Genomic DNA, 13,404 nt, shown 5'->3' with positions numbered 1-13,404 from the left:
GTTTGATCTTGTAATATTGAAGATTGAAGTTTTAAGGGCAACAACTTGGATGTTTTTATACGCAAATTAAGTTTTTGGTGTGTGATTCTCTTTTATTCTTTTTCAATCATTTGTTTACCTTTTCATTAACTTTTAAAGGAAACAAACTTAGATTTTGTTCTTTCTGACTAAAAGAAACTGAATTGAATTGAACTTATTAGAAAAATAGTTATTGCAGGGGCAAAAGAAATGAACTAAAAATGGATTAGAATAACTTCATTGTGTCATGGTATGGAAGCCATTGCCTTAAAAGCTTAAGCGCCCTCGACACGGTGTTGTCCAACTGAGAACGACGCTCCCCAAGGTATACACAAAGCTCTTTCAATTTGCACCCAATTGAAAGAGTAGGAGCTCGAAAGTTGTTGCTCAGATTTTATAAGGAACATAGGAGAGAAAATATATTTGATAGAATGAAATTGGATGATAGAAAAGCCATAAAATCATCTTATTTATAGTAGAAATCAGAGACCAAATGATTTTTGTTCGTTATAAAAACAAAACAGACCCCACCACACGGCGTGTTAAACAATATAATTGTGTAATTCATGTGTGTTATTATTCTCATTAATCAATAGCGTATTTATACATAATATGGGCCGGGAATACAAAGCTAATCCACCGGCCCTAATACCCCCCCTCAAACTGGAGCATGGAAATCAAGAATGCCCAGTTTGCGAAGGAGAATTTGAAACTGAGACAAGCCTAAGGCCTTAGTAAAAATATCAGCTAATTGATTTTCAGAAGAAACATGAATAGGGCGAATTAGTCCCTCAGTAATAGCGTCACGAATAAAGTGGCAATCGATCTCAATATGCTTTGTCCGTTCATGGAAGACCGGATTCTGAGCCAACTGTATGGCAGAGTCGCTGTCGGAGAACACTCGAATAGGACGAGGGAAATTAATGCCAAGACTAGTAAACAATCCGATGAGCCACTTTAATTCACACAAGATAGTAGCCATAGCACGGTATTCAGCTTCAGCGAAAAGCGAGACCGTCTGTTGCTGCTTTGCCTTCCAAGAAATAGGGGACTCGCCAAGAAAAATGAGCCAGCCAGACACGGATCGCCGTGTGGTCAAACAGCCACCATGATCCGAGTCGCACCACCCAGATAATTCAAGCTTGCTATCAGCCCGCAACAAAACTCCTTGACCCGGGCAGCCTTTAAGGTATCGAACCACACGAAAGGCGGCTGCCAAATGTTCCTGGTGAGGTTGACTCAAAAAACGAGACAACACATGGACCGAATATGAGAGATCCGGACGAGTAACGGCGAGATACAACAAACGCCCAACAAGTCGACGATAAAGCTCGACATCAGCCAAGACCTCACCTTTAGCATCCCCTAATGTATGATTTTGCTCAAGAGGAGTAGCAGCCGGTTTGGCACCTAATAAGCCAGCCTCAGAAATAATATCAAGAGTATATTTGCGTTGACTTAAAAAGATGCCTTCCGAACTACGCGCCACTTCAATGCCAAGAAGGTATTTCAACACACCCAAGTCTTTCATGTGAAAACACTTCCCAAGATAGGACTTAAAAATCGAAATAGCGAGCGAGTCATTACCGGTAATAACAAGGTCATCCACATAGACCAAAACATGAATACATACCTCATCACAAGAATAACTAAAAAGAGAATAATCAGAATAAGACTGAGTGAACCCATACTTGCGCAAAGCAGCGGCCAATTTTGCAAACCAACAGCGAGGAGCCTTTTTAAGCCCATAAAGAGATTTCTTAAGACGACACACTTTACCCTCACGACCTTGCCCAAAACCCGGGGGAAGTTTCATGTACACTTATTCATCAAGATCGCCATGTAAGAAAGCATTGTGAACGTCCATCTGGTGAAGTTCCCATTTTTTAATAGCTGCAACTGCTAAAAGGGAACGAACCGTAACCATTTTAATAACAGGAGCGAAGGTCTCACCATAATCAATGCCTTCCACCTGATGATTGCCAAAAATGACCAAACGAGCCTTATATCTTTCAACGCTACCATCGGAGTTATATTTGATTTTGTAAACCCAACGACAACCAAGAGCCTTCTTGCCAGACGGGAGGTCGGAAATTTCCCAAGTAGAATTATTTTCAAGAGCGGTGATCTCGTCCTTCATAGCTTTACACCAGTCCGGGCTAGCAAGAGCAGCGCGAAAATTAGGTGGCTCAACACCTGAAGTAATGGCTGCAAGAAAAGCACGGTGGCGCAAAGAAATTTTTTGACAAGAGAGGTAATTAGCAAGGGCATAAGGTGTACCTGAGGAGCGAGGAGAGTCGGGAGAAGAGTCGGAATCAGAGGATGTATCCGCGGTGGTACCAACAACATAGCCTTGAAGTCGGGAAGAAACAAACTTGGTGCGTTTCCCACGGCCCATAGCAGGAGCCGCACCCGACCCATCAGACCCGTGTGATGGGTCATCCTGAACAGAGGCCGAATCAGGGCCAGAAGACAAACCAGGCCCATTAGAAGAGGACGGACCAGGCTCAGCAGAGGAAGACGTACTGGGCTGCGCAGCTGATGAATCAGGCCCAGAATTATCTGAATCAGAGTCCGAGCTCGAATCTGTTAAAACCGTGTCAGTGACATCCGGGTCCAAAGCAGAAGCCGGAACTGGAGGGGGCGTCTTATCATCTGGAAAATAAGGGAAACTGTGTTCGTAGAAATACACGTCACGACTCACAAAGATTTCCCGTGTTTGTAAATCAAGCACCTTCCAACCTTTCTTATTGTGTGGATACCCAATAAAAAAACACTTGCGACTCCTCTTAGCAAATTTGTCACCTTTAGTATGTAGATTATGGGCGAAACACAAACAACCGAAGGTCCTTATATGTGTAAAAATCGGTGCACAACCAAATAAGTGCTCATAAGGGGTCTTATTTTGTAATAACGGAGAAGGGGTACGGTTAATCAAATAAGCTGCAGTCAAAATACATTCACCCCAAAAAGAGATGGGTAAATAAGCTTGAAACATCAAAGCTCTAGCAACATTCAAGATATGACGGTGTTTCCGTTCGACCCGCCCATTATGTTGAGGAGTACCGACACAAGAAGTACGGAACAAAATCCCCTGTTTGCGAAAAAAATCAGCCATTCCGAAAAATTCGGTCCCATTGTCTGATTGTACACACTTTACTACGGCCGAGAATTGTGTTTTAACCATAGCAAAGAAATTTAAGAACATGTCGGTTACTTCAGTTTTATTAATGAGCAAATAAACCCAAACAGTGCGAGAGTAATCATCCACAATAGTTAAAAAATACTTTGCACCACATGAAGAGGGAGAGCGATAGGGACCCCATAAATCACAATGTATTAACTCAAAAATCGCAGAAGCTTTGTTAGTATTCGAATAAAAACTGCTACGACTATGTTTTGCTTCATGGCAAATATCACAAATACTGTCTGGAATAAGATGCAAATTACTAACACAAGGTAATAATTTAACTACTTTATTGGATGGGTGGCCAAGTCTTCGATGCCACAAATCAAAAGAATCAATGCTAACCCGATGTATTGTTGGTTTAACCACCGCGCGCAGCAGATACAATCCGTCCCGTAGCTCACCGACTCCAATCCTCGTCCTCAAAAAACGGTCCTGAATATGACAAGAGGTGTTAGTAAAACTGAAAACACAATCTGTCGCAGCTACCAGTTGAGATACAGACAAAAGATTACAAGCAAGACTAGGTACGAATAACACATTGCGTAAAACAAGGAATTCAGTTAAGCGAACTGTGCCAGCCAAATTGGCCGATACACTCTGTCCATTGGGAAGAGTAACCGGAAAAGTTGGAATAGGATGTGGGTCAGCTAACCACGATTCGTCACCGGTTACGTGGTGAGAGGCACCTGTGTCAATAATCCAAGTAGGAGACATACCACTGAGACGGTCTTGAGACGAAGATGGAACCGAACCCGAACCACCAACAAAATTAATGCGCCCCGAGTTCCCTGAATTACGCGAGGCAAATTTCTCCCTTCGAGCTTTCACCTTGTCAACTGTCTGTGGACGATCGCCCCACCAGTCTGGAAATTTTTGGGACTTAATATAGCAATTGGGCACATCATGGCCCGGAGCAGTACAGAAAGAGCACGTTATCTTCATTTTTTCGCGACACTCAGCATCACGTAGAGCGCGCCAATCCGTGGTACCTGCAGTAGCGACAGAAACAGGGGTGCCGCCTTTAAATGCGAAGGCCATAACGTTAGTCTCTTCAACAGCGACAGTGGGACCAACAAGGAGGCGTTCTTCTTGAATGACCGCGTGATATACACGGCTAAGAGTTGGCAACGGATCAATAGCCAACTGATGGTTTCGAATAGGACCGTAAAGGGACTTGTCGAGACCCATAAGAAATCGATGAAGCCGCTCCGAATCTTGTCTAGCAAGAGGGGCTTTAGTAACGCCACAATCACAGCCAACCGTGTTACATTTAAATGGCGGTTCCTACGCAGCGATAGCATCCCAAAGGGTTTTCAAATGTCCATAATAAGTAGTAACGGACATACCTTTCGCCTATCGGCACTCGTGTAATTGAGTTTTTAAATTATGAATCTTGGCGCCATCAACGACGGCGTATTGATCAGCCAAGTCGGACCATAAAACCTGGGCATCTTCAGGATTGGACACGCTGTCCCGGATCGAAGGATCAATCGAGTTTAGGATCCATTGAACCACGGTACAGTGCACAACCTCCCATTGCCCAAGTAAGAATTCGTCAGTAGGTTTTGTAATCGACCCATCGCAAAAACCGAACTTGCGTCTTGATTTCAAAGATCGACGCATTGAACGACTCCATTCATCATAATTGTCGCTTCGGAGTTTTACGTGAGTGATGGATTGGCCAGGACCTTCTTGATTAGCGAGAGAATAAGGGGAAAGAGGGTCGATTTTTTGTGGTGGAGGGTTATCATCGTCACCGGCCATGGCAGCGGATGAAGAGATAATCTTCGTGGTGGCGGAGGTGGGGTAATTTTAGGGTTGAGAGAAAGGAATGTAATGTAAGCCTGATACCATGTTAAACAATATAATTGTGTAGTTCATGTGTGTTATTATTCTCATTAATCAATAGCGTATTTATACATAATATGGGCCGGGAATACAAAACTAATCCACCGGCCCTAATACGGCGCGTGTGAGCCAAGCTGGACGAACGACGGAGACGACACGCGTGGGGAGAGTACATACAGACCTCCATAATAACAAGTACCTAGTAGAGGGACACTTGGTATATAAACATAAAAAAGTTTTTTTTTTTATTTTATCAATGTGGGACAAAGTACTCTAGCATTTCCAACATTCCTCCACAAATGCGTAAAGTAAACAAAAAACAATCTGAGCAACATCTAACAAGGATCAATGCTTAAATGCTAATATCTTTCGATTTGAATTAACACGTAGTGCAAACCAAACGTACTCACCTATTGAAGTGAAACTAGTCTTAAACTTCACAGCATAAGCGCAATTTGACAACATGCAATTCACCAAAAACCAAACGAGTTCATGCGATAATCAACAAAAAGTTTTGGCCTTCATTACCTTGGATTTTTAAAGAGTGCTCTAGAAAGACTTGTGAGAATTATCTGTATGCTTCCCTTTAATTATAAGGATTATAACGAATTTATTATGATGAATACGAGTCATAAAATAAATTACACAAACAAAATAGTAGAGAATTAAGAAATAACCTTCGGTCCTAGCTAATATGGCCTATGAACAATATCGCAATGATATTCTCCTATCAGTTGCACCCAAGATGATATGAGATATGCCTTTGTTCTTTGCTAGAATCGATCCCTCAATTAACTGATTAATTTTTAGGGTTTTGTGTGTATTTTTGATGAGAGTGTGCTAGGTAGAAAATTAGGTTAGAAAATGATCTACCTCTCACCTACTTAAACCGTGTATTAGGTGAGTAATAGGGTAGATCTTTTCTTCCCTTTTTTCGGCCCATATAACCGAAATAATAAGGAGGATTATCTCCTTATTTTCGGTTTTTCTTCCTACCAAAATAAGGTGATTAAATCTTCTTATTTTTGGTATTTTACAAAATGTATACAAAGTGTACAAATTATAAGTTGTCATTTAATTTATTCCGTATTAATTAGTCTACACACAACAGCTTGCAGTAGACTTATTAATGCCGGTCTGTAATATTTATTATGACAATATCGTATAATATATACTTTAATTATAAATATCGCACATTTATAATTAGCTAATTAAATATAACCGATTACATTTAATTACGAATTAACATCTTAATTCATTTAAGCTAATATTATATACATTAATTAAATATAACATATTATATTCAATTTACGAATTGACAGTTAATTCGTCTCAGCTAATATTATTTAATCGGCATTAAATAATCGTCTCATCAACACGTTGACTAACTGTTTAGTCAAATACATGGACTAACCTTTTAGTCATGTAAGGCATCAATGTGATTACATTTCCATAACCACATCTCTCAAACACATCCTTTAGGTGTGACTTTTAGGGACCAGTTGATTACCGCCATCTGTATGATAATAACGTCAAACTTTCTAGCAAGCCAACCGTTATTTGGTAATCGTTAATCAACTGATAAAATACGAAGTATACCCTTGTGAACCTATAAGAGATTTATAAATGTTATCACACTAATTTGTGGAGGACACAAGCTCCAACAAACTCCCACTTGTCCTCACAAGTGTATGTGCGATAACCGATTCTCATATCCTAAAATTTCTCCCACTCAATGTAAAACAATTTGCAAAATCCGTATTCACAAAGGTCGTATTTTACAAGTGATCAATATCAAGAGTGGTTTCCCCGACTAGAGAGTAACTTAACTGATAAACGAATCATCATTCGAGCATGGCCATGCATTTCAGTTACAACTCCTCGAGTGGCCCTGAGAAATAACTATACCTGATAAAGGTTGGATATTTCCTTCAACTTGAATCTTGCAGATGTAAGCACAGTATAAAATGACCCAGAAAAAATCTACTTAGTTTCCAGCTACTGCAGACCATGAGAAAGAAACCAAAGTCACCCAAAAACTGCCTTAATCTCAAGAGACAGTCGATAGTCAAAAGAATCGACTTTAGGAACACAATGGACGTCCAATCCACGACCTGGCACCGAATGTTTTTAAACATTTAGGACTCCATTACGTTGTCACAAAAATAATTGTCCTACGAGGTATCGTTATAATCTCGCATCTGTGATCGATCAGTCAACCGTTTGACTTATGGCTCGTTGAACCCACCATCAATCGACTGCACAATATAATAGCCAGAGTTATCAGCTCATTAAGGCGATTACGGACCAAAACAAATATAATGTAATTCAGTTCAGTTTGTGGCGTTCAATGTTGTCAGTACAATCCACATGAAAAACAAAATATTATAAAAACGATGAAGTTATAAATAGTATATGAGAAAGATAATGTATCAAATCCATAATCAACTACTACAACTCAGGAACACGTTTAATTCCCATGGAAATAACGTGCCCTTCATGCTTATCAAAATTCAACAGTTTAGTGAGAGGGTCCGCGATGTTATCATACGAGGCTATCTTGTCAATCACTATCTCTTCTTGCTCCACGTAATCACGGATCAGGTGAGCTTTCCGATGTACATGTCTAGATTTGTTGCTAGACTTAGGCTCCTTAGCCTGGAAGATGGCACCTCTATTATCACAATATATGGTGATCGGGTCATTCGAACTAGGAACTATCGTAAGTCCTTGTAAGAATTGACGCATCCATATAGCTTCCTTTCTTTGCTTCGAAGCGGCATAGTACTCGGTTCATGGTAGAATCTGCTACAACATCCTGTTTGGAACTCTTCCACCGACCGCAACAAAGATTAAGAGTGAAGACGAACCCGGACTGAGATTTTGAATCATCTCGATCCGTTTGGAAGCTAGCATCTGCGTAACCTATTGCGCATAGCTTAGTATCGCCTCCATAAGTCAATACCCTATCCTTAGTCCTCCGTAGGTACTTAAGGATGTTTTTAACAGCTATCCAGTGTGTTTCACCTGGATTCTTTTGGTACCGACTCGTCATACTCAATGCATATGTCACGTCTGGACGTGTGCATATCATGGCATACATGATTGATCCTATTGCAGATGCATAAGGAACACGACTCATGCGCTCAAGCCCTTCAGGCGTCGTGGGTGACTGAGACTTGCTCAACTGCATCCCAGACGTCAATTGAAGGTTCCCCTTCTTGGAGTTGGTCATGCTGAACCTTTCAAGAATCTTATCCAAATAAGACTCCTGACTCAATGATAACGTCCGTCGTGATCTATCTCGGTAGATATGGATTCCCAATATGCGTTGTGCCTCACCCAGATCTTTCATCTGGAAATGGTTCTTCAACCATCCTTTAACCGAAGATAAGAGAGGAATGTCATTCCCAATCAAGAGTATGTCATCGACATACAATATCAAGAATACAATCTTGCTCCCACTCGACTTGATATATAAGCATGGTTCCTCGACCGATCGAGTGAAACCATACTCTTTTATCACCTGGTCGAAACGATGATCCCAACTCCGAGAAGCTTGCTTAAGTCCATAAATGGAACGCTTAAGCTTGCACACTTTCTTAGGATTCTCAGGATCTATGAAACTTTCGGGTTGCACCATGTACAACTCCTCCTCCAAATAACCGTTTAAGAAGGCGCTTTTCACATCCATTTTCTAAATTTCATAGTCATGAAAAGCGGCAATCGCTAAAATAATCCGAATGGAACGCAGCATAACTACGGGTGCAAAAATTTCATCATAATGCAAACCGTGCACTTTAGTGAAAACTTTTGCCACTAGTCGTGCCTTATAGGTATCTGGTTGCCCGTCTACAGAATGCTTTATTTTGTAAAGCCATTTGCACGGTAGAGGTTTTACCTTATTAGGTAAATCAACTAGATCCCATACGTCATTCTCATACATGGAGTCCATCTCGGATTGCATGGCTTCAAGCCATAGCTTTGAGTCGGAACAGGTCATTGCACATTTATAGGTAGCGGGTTCATTACTCTCTAGGAGTAAAACGTCACTCTCCTCGACCATACCAATGTATCTGTCCGGAGGATTAGAGACTCTATCCGACCTCCTAGGTTCCTCAGGAATATTAACCGTATCATCAGTTGGAGGAACAAATTCCTCCATCTGTTCCTTGGTTGTTGGTTCTTGAATCCCCGACAGCTCGAAGGTTCTATTACTTGTCTTGTTCTCGAGAAATTCTTTCTCTAAGAACGTCGCACTAGCCGCAACAAAAACTCGATGTTCGGTAGGCGAATAGAAGTAATGACCAAACGTTCCTTTTGGATAACCAATAAAGTATGTCTTGACCGATCGCGGGCCGAGCTTATCCTCGTGTCTCCACTTGACATAAGCCTCGCAGCCCCAAACCTGAATAAAGGACAAGTTAGGGACCGTTCCCTTCCATATTTCATATGGAGTGTTGTCGACAGCTTTAGTCGGACTTCGGTTAAGTATAAGAGCAGCTGACAAAAGAGCAAACCCCCATAATGAATCAGGTACTACCGTGTGACTCATCATGGATCGAACCATATCAAGTAAGGTTCGATTTCTCCATTCGGACACACCATTTAATTGAGGTGTTCCAGGTGGAGTTAACTGTAAAACGATTCCACAGTCTTTAAGGTGTTGATCAAACTCATTTGAAAGATATTCGCCACCCCGATCTGAACGGAGTGCTTTAACCTTTATACCCAGTTGGTTCTCAACCTTGTTCTGGTATTCCTTGAATTTCTCAAAGGACTCACTTTTATGCTTCATTAAGTAGACATATCCGTATCTACTCAAATCGTCCGTGAAAGTGATAAAATATCTATAGCCATCTCTAGCGGTAATTGACATAGCTCCACAAACATCAGTATGTATGAGTCCTAATAGGTCACTAGCGCGCATTCCAACACCTTTGAAGGAAATTCGAGTCATCTTGCCGATAAGACATGATTCACACGTGCCAAATGTAGAAAAATCGAATGCGGGAATAGTCCCATTATCGACGAGTTTCTTCACGCATTTTTCATTTATGTGTCCCATTCGACAATGCCATAAATAGGTTTGATATTTGTCACCAACCTTTAATTTCTTATTATTCAAGTGTAATACTTCCGTGGTTTGATCTAAGATGTAAATTCCATTTATGGAAACTGCTTTGCCATAAATCATTTCATTGAAAGAGAAAATACAGCTATTATCCTTTATTAAAAATGAAAAACCGTCTTTATCAAGTACGGAAACTGAAATAATGTTCTTAGACAAACTGGGTACATAGTAACAGTTATTTAAAAATAACTCAAAACCACGAGGGAGTTGGATTACGTATGTTCCCTTCGAGACTGCAGCAACTCTAGCTCCATTCCCGACTCGCAGGTCCACATCACCCTTTCCGAGAGGTGTGATGTTTTTTAGGCCCTGCAAATGATTACACAGATGAGAACCACAACCAGTATCAAGTACCCAAGTTCCGAAACTTGCATGGTTAATCTCAATCATATGAATATAAGATGACATACCAACAGGAACGATGCGGCCTGCTTTTATGTCCTCACGGTACACGGGACGGTTCCTCCTTCAATGTCCAGTCTTGTGACAATGGTGGCATTCAATGTCACCGCCCTTGCTCTTTGCCTTGCCCTGTGAGCCACTAGTCTCACCAGGCCCACTCTTACCATTTCCTGGCTTCTTAAACTTTGGCTTACCTACAATTAGGTCGCCTGGAGCTTTGCCCTTACCTTTATTCTTGTTGGAAATCGTGAGAACATCCTGCTTCATGCTCCCACTCAATTTCATATCCTTCTCGGTCTGTACGAGAAGTGAGTGTAGCTCATGAGGACTTTTCTTTAAGTCATTCATGTTGTAGTTCGCCCTGAAAAGGGCATAACCATCATGAAGAGAATGAAGCATTCGGTCAATGACTATGCTCTCACTGATTTTGCAATCAAGTGCCTCCAATTTCGCGACATTCTCAATCATGTTAAGAATGTGTGGGCTAACCGGTTGGCCCTTTTGGAGTTTCGCATCAAAGAAGCGACAGGTATGCTCATAAGTAACGATTCTCAGTGCTTTTGAGAACTCGTTAGTGAGCGTGGTGAAAATCTTGTTTGCACCTTGGGCAATCAAGCGTCTCTGCAAATTGGATTCCATTGCAAAGATGAGTATGTTCTTTATCGCACCCGCTTCCATGACAAAATCACTATAATCAAGTGACTCGTTAACTCCTGCATTGGGGCCTGGGTTTACCGGTATTGGCTCAGTTAAGTACTTGAGCTTACCGTCAGCAATGGCAGCATTTCGTAGTGCTGCCTCCCAGTCCGCAAAGTTGGACCCATCATTCTTCAGTCGTGTGAACTGATTCATGTTTTCCATAAAAACTTTAAGCCAGGACTCGCGTCCAAGTGTGGCACTCGGCATTGGGATTTCGTTATTTCCAGCAATTTGTTGTAACAGTATTATCAAAATAAACGTATTCTACACTGCGAAAAGAAGAATAAAATAATAAGCATATGCATCGTTATGATTTTAAGTCTTAATGCAAAACTGTTATAAGCGAAAACTCAAGCATTTATACAATTGACCTCCCTCAAGAATTATATAAATGATCCCAAGACTCAATTATCTGTAAATTGATAAGCCAACCTTTTGGCTAATTCTACTGTTAGCTTGGTCGATAAATTTCTGTAAATTCTATCTTTAGTCCATCATAATCACGAGAAACTCTTCGGACTATAATGTTGAGATAAACTAAGTCAACACAAACTACTTACCCAACGTAGAAGGGGTCATATTATGCCTACCGACGAAGAAGGGATTCATAGTTGTTTGCCCTTATAAAGACTAGTCTCAATTTCCGTTTTTAGAGGAAGATCCCATCAACTTTATTTTAATTCATTTGAAGTGAACTAATATCTAGCATGCGTGAATGAATAAACTAAGGTGATGACTTAAACTGTGTGACATCTGTATGTCTATGAAAACTAACATACAACCTATATGAGTCAATTTTCATGCATTTTTGTAGTAGGTGGTTTGGTTTAGGCGGAATATGATGCATAAATTATCATGTGAATGAAAAGCAATAAGAACGGTAAAACGTAAAACAAAAATAAAGTCCTAGTGTGCCCTATCTACCAAAATGAACATTAAATACAAATTTGGAATCCATCCTTGGACCCGAGAAGCTTGTCTTGATGTTCCATCTTGGTCCATGTAGCGGGAGTGAGCTCCAATCTCCATCTTTAGTCTTTTTTAAAATTACAATTTAAATTACATAATAAACCTATTTACATTCTAATTTCAAAACCATAATACTTAAAGAAAATAAAAGGAGATTCGAGATCTCAAAATACATAAAAAACTATGTTTCCATCATTACGAAAACATAATTTAACTAAGGCCACACTAGGTATTACAAATTACAACCGATTGCAAAAATACGTAAATAAATCCATTCAACAAAAAAAATGCATCAACTAAAAAAAATTAAACATGCAAGACATAATTCTTTAATTATGTAGATTAATTTTATCCAAACCACCTATCTAAATGATCAAATTAAGTGACAATTCCTCAATTACTCATATTAATTTTAATCTTAATTCACATTAAACTTGTAATATGAATTTAATCCAACATTATTTTAAACTTCTTTAAAATAATTAGATATCTAAAAATTGTGAACTTCTTCACAACAATTAATCATACATTATAAATTTCAATGTATAATCAATTTAGGCCAAAACAAACCAAACAAAATCAAAAACAACCTTTTTTTTTCTTTTTGGGTCTCGGCAAAACAGTATATAAAAAAAACAGAAATATTTTTTTTTTATATTTTTTCAGCTCGGCTGAAATAAAAAAACAGAAACCAAAAAAAAAAAAATTTCTTCCTCGGCAATTCTGCAAAAACCGAAAGAAAAACAGCCTTTTTTTTTCTTCAGCTCACGGCAAAGGCAAAAAAATAAAACAATTTTTTTTTCTTTTTTTTATTATACACGGTTGAAATAAAAAAAACCAAAACAGCCCTAAAAATTTTCATTTCGGCATTATGCCCTAAAACAAAAAATTTAGATGAACAAAATTGTTTATAGTTACTATTAGAACAAGATTGGCATAACCACCTTATAATTTAAACATGTAAATTTATGAAACATGATTCTAAACAACGATTTAGAACCATTTATGCCAAAAACTATATAGCAAAAATAATTTATCATCAAACCCGATTCCATTTACATTTTAATTTAATCTTCATTAAATCAAACATCTACAAATTTATCATGTAATCATTTTAACTTATTAAAACAACAAAATGAATGAA

The sequence above is a fragment of the Silene latifolia genome, chromosome 2, assembly GCF_048544455.1.
Source record: "Silene latifolia isolate original U9 population chromosome 2, ASM4854445v1, whole genome shotgun sequence".
NCBI lineage: Eukaryota > Viridiplantae > Streptophyta > Magnoliopsida > Caryophyllales > Caryophyllaceae > Silene > Silene latifolia.
This window is presented reverse-complemented; position numbering follows the sequence as displayed.